At 37.1% G+C, this 10,027-nt stretch overlaps 1 long non-coding RNA gene and 1 pseudogene across 1 annotated transcript; both read right to left on the bottom strand.

Annotated features, from left to right (window-relative positions):
* Positions 1 to 2,577: 2,577 nt before the first annotated feature.
* LOC149029221 (uncharacterized) lies at positions 2,578 to 4,210 on the bottom strand. Its single transcript, XR_016172389.1, has 3 exons — positions 4,011 to 4,210; positions 3,356 to 3,468; positions 2,578 to 3,256 (listed from the first exon to the last, which is right to left on the bottom strand). It is a non-coding gene; the product is annotated as an uncharacterized LOC149029221 (long non-coding RNA).
* Positions 4,211 to 4,837: 627 nt separating this feature from the next.
* Positions 4,838 to 5,517, bottom strand: LOC149029220 (nuclear transcription factor Y subunit C-1 pseudogene; annotated as a pseudogene).
* Between the last annotated feature and the right edge of the window lie 4,510 nt (positions 5,518 to 10,027).

Here is a 10,027-nt window from a genome sequence, read left to right as displayed (position 1 = left end):
AAATATATAGGGATTTTTTAAATTCCAAAAATCCGGGGATAAACACTCAATTTATCATAAATTAATTAAAAAAAAATCGATGATTATGATTACAAATAATAATATAAATGGCAAAATTTTAAACATCTAACTAATAAAACTTAAAATTAAAATTGCTATTAATAGGATTGGAAACTTTATGAGAAAATTTAGGGATTCAAAAATAAAATAAAATGATTATGATTAGATATAATAAAATTGATAGCTGAAATTCTAAACGAGATTTTAATTTCCATTAATAGGAATGAAATTGTAGGAAAAAAGTTGAAGGACTAAAAAAAACTATGACTATGATTAGATCTGATAAAATCAATAGCTAAAATCTAACGAGATTTAAATTGCTATTAGTAGAGCCAAATTTTAGGAGAAAGAAAGAACAACTAAATAAAAAAAAAATTATGCTTTATGAAAATAATACTAAAAAACTCGTGAGTGAGAGAGAGAGAGAGAGAGAGAGAGAGAGAGAGAGGAATAATTTGAGAAAGAGAGTGAATACTGATAAGTGTGGGGAAGATTTCGGAAATTTCCAATGTCTGCTAAGTACTCCAATATTTTGTGAGACGCGTGAGAAAAAAAAAAGGAATAAAAGAGAAGATTAATGAGAGAGTAAATTGGAATGAAAATATGAGAGAGAATATAGAGAGAAATTCAGGGATCGTGAGTTAGTTTTTAATATTTTATATAAAAACTACATTATTTCAAACAACATTTCATCATTGTCCCTGTTTTTCAAATTTAAACAAATTCACTACAAATCACTTATTCTCATTGTCCCTGTTTTTCAAATTTAAACAAATTCACTACAAATCACTTATTCTCAGCATAAATCCAAGCTCAAACAAACAAACAAAAACAAGAGTATTACTTTAAAAAAAATACCTTACTAAATTATTCCTCAAATACATAAATTCATTAGCAAACAAATGAACAATACCGACCTAACAAAAATATAATAAAACCAAAAATAAAAAATACTACTATGTTTATGAACGAATGCTAAATCAATGTGAACAAACTACACATGCATATGCACGTGCGTCATTGCTAGTAAATTAAAAAATAAATAAAATCCTTCAATTCCAATTAACTTAAAATGGTGTATATGAACAAAACTTAATCATAAATTCCAAAAACTAAATTTTTTAACGGATGAACTCCATGCTATTTTAGATACATAAAGGACCAAAATGCTAGAATCTTACCTTTCAATTACGCAAACCCATCTACAGGTATGCATCAATGGTTGAACCCACTCATAGCTTGGCTGTCGTATGATAAAAAAAAATTATTGGACCGGGATTTACACCTTGTATCTTAACCAAGAAATCACCAGTAGTTGTTGTCATTCCTTTTACAATAAAGCAAGTTGTAATCAATCTGGCGAATATTCATAGAACTCTTCCCAAAATTTTTCACTTCAATATCTAAATCTATCAAAGATTCGTCTTTCAGATCAGGCAGCAAGAATTCCATCAACTCCTCTGATTTTTCCTCTTTCTCCAACTTCACTGTTGCATTTAGTTTAAGTAAGTCATCAGTGAGAAAATCAGGGCAATTCTTCTTACACCATTCTTCAGTTGGCTGGAATTGCTCAACCTCACTTTCTCCGATTTGATCCTCTGAAGTCACTTCTGAATCAACACTGCACCCACCAAAACTAATGCAATCATAACTTTGTTTTGGTGATGACAACTTCAATGACAGTTGTCTCTGACACTCTAACAATGTTCTTCCATCTTCTAAAACAATACTAGCAGCAGGCCCACCATAAGTTTTGCCAGCATGAGCTTCAAAACCACTTAGAGTTAAAACCTGCTGACAACAAGTGCAAATGATCCCATCACGAGATAACTTCCCTAATTTCAATTGTCGCTGGTCTTTTTCTCTAATGCAGAGCACCATTGCATTTGGCAGCACTACTTTCTTGTCTATGAGCAAAGACGGAATAGATTGAGGGTTTTGGAGAGAATGGACTATCACATTGTGACCATACTCTGCTGCAACTGTAACCTTTCCTTTCTCAGGTTTCCAAGTATTTACATCTTGATCTTTCTTGTCTAACAGAATAGATTGAGGGTTTTGGAGAGAAGGGACTATCAAATTGTGACCATACTCTGCTGCAACTGTAAACTTACCTTTCTCAGGTTTCCAAGTATTTACATCTTGATCTTTCTTGTCTATGAGCAAACACGGAATAGATTGAGGGTTTTGGAGAGAAGGGACTTTCACATTGTGACCATACTCTGCTGCAACTGTAACTTTACCTTTCTCAGGTTTCCAAGTATTTACATCTTGATCTTTCTTGTCTATGAGCAAACACGGAATAGATTGAGGGTTTTGGAGAGAAGGGACTATCACATTGTGACCAGACTCTGCTGCAACTGTAACTTTACCTTTCTCAGGTTTCCAAGTATTTACATCTTGATCTTTCTTGTCTATGAGCAAACACGGAATAGATTGAGGGTTTTGGAGAGAAGGGACTATCACATTGTGACCAGACTCTGCTGCAACTGTAACCTTTCCTTTCTCAGGTTTCCAAGTATTTACATCTTGATTTTTCTTCTCTATGAGCAAAGACGGAATAGATTGAGGGTTTTGGTGAGAAGGGACTACCACATTGTGACAATACTCCGCTGCAACTGTAACCTTTCCTTTCTCAGGTTTCCAAGTATTTACATCTTGATCTGATGGGTTTCTTCGCTTTCTACTACCTAAAAATGCACCATCCAATCCATCTTGTTTAACAATGCCTTGCATTCCTTTCTCAGGTTTCCAAGTATTTACATCTTGATCTGATGGGTTTCTTCGCTTTCTACTACCTAAAAATGCACCATCCAATCCATCTTGTTTAACAATGCCTTGCATTAGATTTTGATCAATTTTTGCAGTCATATCTTTAGAATGAAGTCCAAGGTCTTGGATGCACTCCAGACAAGCCATTCTGAGAGAATGGTAAGACCTCCCTTTTGGTGACTTATACCGCAATTCAGGAACCTTTCCTCTCTTTTCAACATATGCAATTTCCCATCCAGCCGCTGACAGGTGCTGTTTTGCTTGTAAGCTTATCTCACTGCTCTTGACATTCCGGTTTGCCATGATTTCTTTCTTCTTCTCCCTAGATCCACTTGCATACCAATCTAAAACAGCCTGAGGGCAATATACTGGTTCAACATAAACTACCTCGATAGGAACAGGTGCCATGATGCATATAATCGACCTGTTTGTCATCAACCAATGTGAGTAAAACTGCAAATAATAAGTTGTCATATAAGAGACCAAAAATTAAAAGAAGACATCAAACTAGATGAGGCATTACCCTGATTATATTGATTTCTTATCAGGTTGCTGATGTGGACATTTCTACAACGTCTATGTCCTTGCTTTTAAGGCATTGAATACATTATAAGGAAAATAAAATTTATGGAGTCCCTGTTTCAGAAGCAGGTAGGGCATGTTATAAGGGCTTATGTAATAAAAAGGAACCAACAATTATTTAGATTCTAATGAATAAATAGTGATGTAGTTCTAGATTGGTCAGTAACTAATTAGAAGCCAAATTCCAGGATTAGCTATGAATAGTTAGGTCTTCTGATGACTGGGTTATGTCAAGTGAACGTAACTAATCTATCAATGAAGACTTAGTGAGGTTTTAGTATCAGGAAAGAGAATGACTGGGAAGCAGGATTATGGTTGTCGGATGGGGCAGACCTTGGATTGAAAGTCGACGGGGCTTGAGGGAAATACAGAGCAAGTTTGGTGAGTATGATTTTGTTTGGGCAGAAATTTTAAGTGATGGATTCTGCTAGCTCTCTGTTTGTATTTCATTCAAGACGAAGGATTCAATCTACTGAAAGAAAAAAATATATATATATACGAGAATATAGAGTTACAGAAGAATCACTAGCAAGTACAGAAAAGCATTTGATAAATTTCAGTTAAAAAAAGAAAAGAAGGAGAAGAGTTTCGCTGACCTAAAGTTAAGATGGAGAACAGATAAAGAAGAGGATCATGAGACCCCAAGACTTAATAGCTTTGCTTCTCGCAATCCAATCCCCTGAGGCGCCTAGACAATAAAGATGGACAAGCGATTGAACCACTGCAACTGACGGATTTTGATGGAATGTGTTCACGGGAGACTGTCAACATGCAGAAGAGGTATCAATCCCGCGAGGACCACGCTAGGGTTTTTCGTCCAGGAGGCTAGGGTTTAAAACAATAAAACGTCGTTTGAAAAGAAGAGGGAAATCATTTCCTTGTTTAATGGATTTTTATTTGCAGCAGCGGACTGCTGGCTGGATGCTGTCAACGGTAATGATCGCACTACATATTATATCGAACGGTTGAGAATTAAATCAAGAAGATTTACCTATAATTATTATTTTTATTTTTTAATTTCAAGATTTAAAGTTTATTAATTTATAAAATCAGACCCTCTTTTAGCAGACACCTAAATTCCTCTTTTACTAGCTCTAAATTTTCATCTGGACCCTTCAGGTTTGGTGCATGTCATTTTTAGTCCAAGTAAATTGACACTTTGCATTTGCCTCCTCTGATGTATCTAATAAGATCAATTAAGAACAAATTGTAATTTTTATGACCAAAATACCCTTATGTCTATTCTACCGCACGATTTGTATCATGTCTTCACAATTAAATTTAACCGTAAAAATCAAAAGAATGGGATAATTGCATCGAATTTATATCAACTTCTGTTCTAATACAACTTCATTAAAAAGAAAAACCAAATTTCGATAAGTCTATTTTCATCATTAATTCGTACTGTGCAAATTCTTCCTCTTCAACGGTCACAATTTTCAGGTCTTCTCATCGCACGAATAAGGCTATCTTGTCTCTTCTTCTTCTTCTGCCACTGGCTATCACCGCTCCCATATGATCCCTCTTCAGCTGACTACCATACTGATTGCCACGCCTGAGACGGTGGCTGAGCATACACACGGGATCCATTCCGGGCAATGTAGGACGGCCAATCATTACTCCTGGTGCCGGCTGACCCATCGGAGGATAATAGTAAGACATTCCACTGGTGGTACTCCCAGGAATTCCAAGCCCTGCTTCATCCTTAATCTCATCCCTCAGGACAATATCAACCAAAAAATCAAAGATATCGGTACGGGTAATTGCCGCAACGATATCATTCTTCTACAATGTCCTACGCTTGTTCTCCTTTGCGTGAAGCCATGAACAGATTGTAAGCCTGAGAATAAAAAGCTCACAAGCCTTTGTAAAGAGAATTGGTGCTTCAGCAGAGATCATGCGAACATCCTCATTGGTTTTCATGATCTTCTTGATTCGGGCTAAAGGAAGCTAATGATTCTTGAAATTCACTTGTTCGATCTCTTGACGTTGGTATGTCCAAAACATCGGCAGTTGCTGCTATAGCTGTTGTAGAAGATGATGAAACGGTGGTTGCATTGTTGGAAACGAAGATGACTGAGCTTGCTGGTGGTTGTTCTCCATGTTTCACTCTCTTGTAAGCTTTTCGCTCGTGGATTTTGGAATAAACTCCAGATGCTTGGCCTGCAACCAAGCATTCTTATTGCATCAAGCTCAAGTAAGAAGAATGTATCAGATGAAAGAGAAGGTTTGATTCTCAAGCATACCCGTCTGTGCGGATCTCTCAACCTAGGAGGACAGCTCCTGAACTCTCGCCTCAAGCTCAGCAACAATAGGCCTAGACCTGGGTCTATATCAATCCAATCACCCAAAACTAGGTGACTCTCGAGTTGGCGATATCATTGCGTGTGCGAAACCTTAACTGCTCTCTTAGACTCTTTTGATTTTCACTTAATTATGAATACATGATGCAAATCATACGATAGAATAAATATAAGGGTATTTTAGTCATAAAAATTACAATTTGTCCTTAATTGATCTTATTGGATACCTCAGGGGAGGCATATGCAAAGTGTCCATTTAGTTGGACTAAAAATGACATGGACTAAACCTCAAGGGGTCCAGATGAAAATTACCCTTTCTTTTTTACAGGGAGAAATGAAGACTTTAAATTATATTAACAGAAAAAAAAAAAAAAAAAAAAAAAAAGAAATTTACAACCAATGGAACTGCTGGCCCAGTTGTTTCTCTTGAATAAACTTAAAGGGGCAATCTGGTAGTCCATATGGATCCAACAAAATTTACTCTCACCCAATCCTCAGGGGGAGGTACTCAGTAATGAATAGACTCTCTTTGATAAAAATAAGAGACATCGATGCACCATCTATCAGAGAAATTTTGGTGAACTGTGGTGTCTATATTGGAGACAACTGTTCTTTTCAACCACATAAAAGAAGACGGCGAATGCAGCTCTCATCTCTCTCATTGCTGAAGAAGAAGACCACACCTCTCTCTCTCTCTCTCTCTCTCTCTCTCTCTCTCTCTCTCTCTCTCTCTCTCCCCCTATGTTTCATCTTTATTTTTCTTATGAACTTTGTGATAATGAGTAGCTAGTTCTTTTTCTTTGGGATTTAGATCGATGAACCATGCTTATTTCATTAATTTGATTGTTCTATCTCTTCTAGTTGATTGTGTTTGAGTTTGGCCAAAGATGTTCTATAGCTCAGCGAACTAAGCGTGCCAAGCTTCCGCAAAGGACGATAGTCTTGCGAAGATAGGGCATACCTAGGAAGACCATCCCTAAGATCTTTGGGATTTCAAATCCCCAATGCTTTTCTTTTCCAATTTGGCTAAGATCTCACTTTTCATGATTTCTTGAGCAGAAAGATTGAATGCCATGATTTAAAATCCACCAATATCTAATATATTTGCCAACTTTACTCCATATTATCTCTAATATCCAAAATCTCCTTATTCCTGAAAAATACATAAAAATACTCAATTAGCTCTCTTTAATTAAATAAGTATGGGGAATTAAATCAAATAAATAATGGTAAATGCATGCTTATCTGAGTGATTCTCAGAAAAAGCATACCTTATTGTGGGTGGGGGTATGGGTATTTATAGTTAGAGTTACCTGGACGCTAGAGTCAATGAGTTCAACTTAGACTCCTTCCTTGAGTCTAGTCTGTAGAGATAGAGTTTAGCTAACATTGCAACTGTTGAATTCAATCAGGATTATAATTTGATCATCTTGGCTTGATAAAGGTTTCTTATCCCTAAATACAAGGAAAAACGGGAGTTTACTCAAAAAGTCTACAAGTTTGATCAAACCTTAGTTCATTCGAGGTCCAACCAAAGTATAGTCGAACCATGTTTAATCTTGGTCGATTTAGGGTAACATGGTTTGATAGAACTTACCCATGTCATATGCCCCCTAGTGACCTAATTGAGATTTTTTTATGCTCAGATTTGGTAACTTGTTTTGTGAATCTTTGTATGCTCGGAAAGGTGATTTTATACCTATGGAATGGTAATGTCTCAATCACTATCCTCTCTTCGTCTTCTCATATTGTTGATTTACTAATTAAAGTTCCCTCTTCTGATGCAGAGTTTAGAGCAACCTTAGTGTATGGACATCCCCAAGTTGAGCAAAGGGCTCGGATCTGGTATGAATTAGCTCATTTGAGTTTATCTGTAAGTACCCCTTGGATTGTCTTTGGTGATTTAATGAAATCTTGTGTAATGAGGATAAGTTTGGTGGACCCCCAAAACCTCAACTTCAAATGGATGCCTTTAGGGAGGCTATTGAGTCTTGCAATCTCTTTGAGGTGAAGTGTAATGGGCCCAAATTCTCTTGGTCCAATAAAAGACATGGTAGTGACCTAGTCAAGGAGTGTCTGGATAGAGCTTTTATAAATGTTGAATTTCTTGACTTATTTGGGAATGTACAGGGTCATAGATGGGCTATGGTGGGTTCTGATCACACCCAGCTTGAAATCTCTCTCCATCCTACCAATAAAAGGCCAATGAGGTTTCCCTATGAGACCAAATGGGAAGACCATCCAGACCTATCTCATCAAATCAACATTGGTTGGAATGCCCCTAGATTTGGTTCTTTTTCTTATCAACTTCATCAGAAAATCAAAAACTATACCAAATCCCTTAGATCTTGGAGTAAGGCAACTTTTCATAATGCTTCTATGGAAATCGCAAAGCTAACCCAATTATTGGAAGCTTGCCAACAACAGCCCCCATCTGATTCCTCTGCCAAGGAAGAATTGGAACTTAAGAAAGAAATTGAAAAACAACTTTTGGCAGAGGAAAAGTTTTGGTGTCAAAGATCCAGGGTGCTTTGGCTTTCAGAGGGGGATAGAAATACCAAGTTCTTCCATGCTTCCACTACTCAAAGAAGACAAGAAAATTCAATTACCAAAATAAAAGATAATTTTGGGAGATGATTGACTGAGGAGTCCCAAATCCACTCTGAAATCTATTCACACTTTACATCCACCTTCTCTTCCTCATCCCCCATCTCTCCTCAGGAGTTTTTATCTAGCACCCCATCTTGCATTACAGCTTCAAACAATTCTTCTTTGTGCTCTCTTTTTTCTTTTGAGGAAATAAAAAAAGCCCTCTTCCAAATGAAAGGCACCAAGGTCCCTGGTTTTGATGGTCTCCTTGCTCAATTCTATAAAAAACATTGGGGCATAATTGGCCCTGATCTAGTCCATGGTGTGCAACACTTTTTCAATGGGGAACATATGCTTAAGAGTCTCAACAAAACAATCATCTCTCTCATCCCCAAAAGAACTCATCCTCAGGAGGTTTCTCATTTTCGTCCTATTAGTCTATGCACCACTCCTTATAAAGTCATAGCGAAATATTTGGCTAATCGTCTCAAACCCATTTTGGGGTCCATTATTAGCCAAATGCAAAGTGCTTTTGTACCAGGTAGAGCTATTTTTGATAATATTTATCTAGCCCATGAATACCTTCACTTTATGAAGAAATCTAAATCAAATTCTGGGTTTATGGCTCTCAAACTTGATCTGTGCAAAGCCTATGACAAATTAGAGTGGTCATATATTGAGCATACTTTGAAGCACCTGGGATTTGCCGACCAATGGACCTAATGGGTCATGCAATGTATCATCACAGTGAGTTATCAGATTAATATCAATGGGGTCCTCTCTAGGAAATTGGTGCTACATAGAGGTATTCGGCAAGGTTGTCCCTTGAGTCCCTATATCTTTATTCTTTGTTTAGAAACCTTCTCCCAGCGCATCACATCCAATAGAGGTATTCCCAGATTACCTGGTGTTAAAATTTCCCAAAGGGGTCCTGAGATAATCATCTTCTCTTTGCTGATGATTGCATATTATTTTCCCCAACCACTATTTTGATCAACGGCAGATCTAGGGCGATGGAAGTAGATCCATAAATATCCTTTTTGATGGTTCAATATGGACCGTTAGATCGTGCGGCCAAACTATCCGACGGCTCATATTTGAACGTCAACATTCGTATCCCTATAGAGAGGTGCACTCATACAAACAGAGTCATGAACTGTTCAGAAGAGGCACCTCAATGCTTATAAATACGTTCTAGCTTCACAACAACAGATATACGAAAATTTCTCTGTTCTTGAGTTTTTTTTGTGCTTAGCAAAACTTGGGAGATTCAACTCAAGTTATGCTTCTTTGTATCCTAGGAGACGGTTCGCAATACCTCATAGCACCTTGATGTGAGGGCGAATTACGTCTTAAGGAAAGCGACGTTGTAACGCGCCTAGGAGTTCCAACTTCCATACTGTGATCTTTTGTTCGTTTCTTTTACAGTTAATACTTTTCTTCAAGATTTTGAGCTGGTTTCGGGATTGCATATTAATCTAGATAAATCAGCTATCTTATTTAGTGCCGGGACCCCTATCCAGGTTAGGAGTGATATTATTTCCACTTTTGACATTAAAGAGGCTCAATCACAAGGGGTTTACCTTGGTTTTCCCTCTTCCATTGGAAGGTCTAAGGTCTAAACTTTCTCCTTTATTCTTGAGAGGCTGACTTCTAAGTTATCTGGTTGGAAGGGGAAATTGTTAACTCCGGCTAGTAAGGAAATTTTGATTAAAGCTGTG

The sequence above is a fragment of the Hakea prostrata genome, chromosome 1 (genome assembly GCF_041222555.1).
Source record: "Hakea prostrata isolate BN-2017 chromosome 1, UWA_Hpros_2, whole genome shotgun sequence".
Taxonomy (NCBI): Eukaryota; Viridiplantae; Streptophyta; class Magnoliopsida; order Proteales; family Proteaceae; genus Hakea; species Hakea prostrata.
Note: the sequence above shows the minus strand (reverse complement) of the source record. Positions and strands in the feature narration are given on the sequence as shown.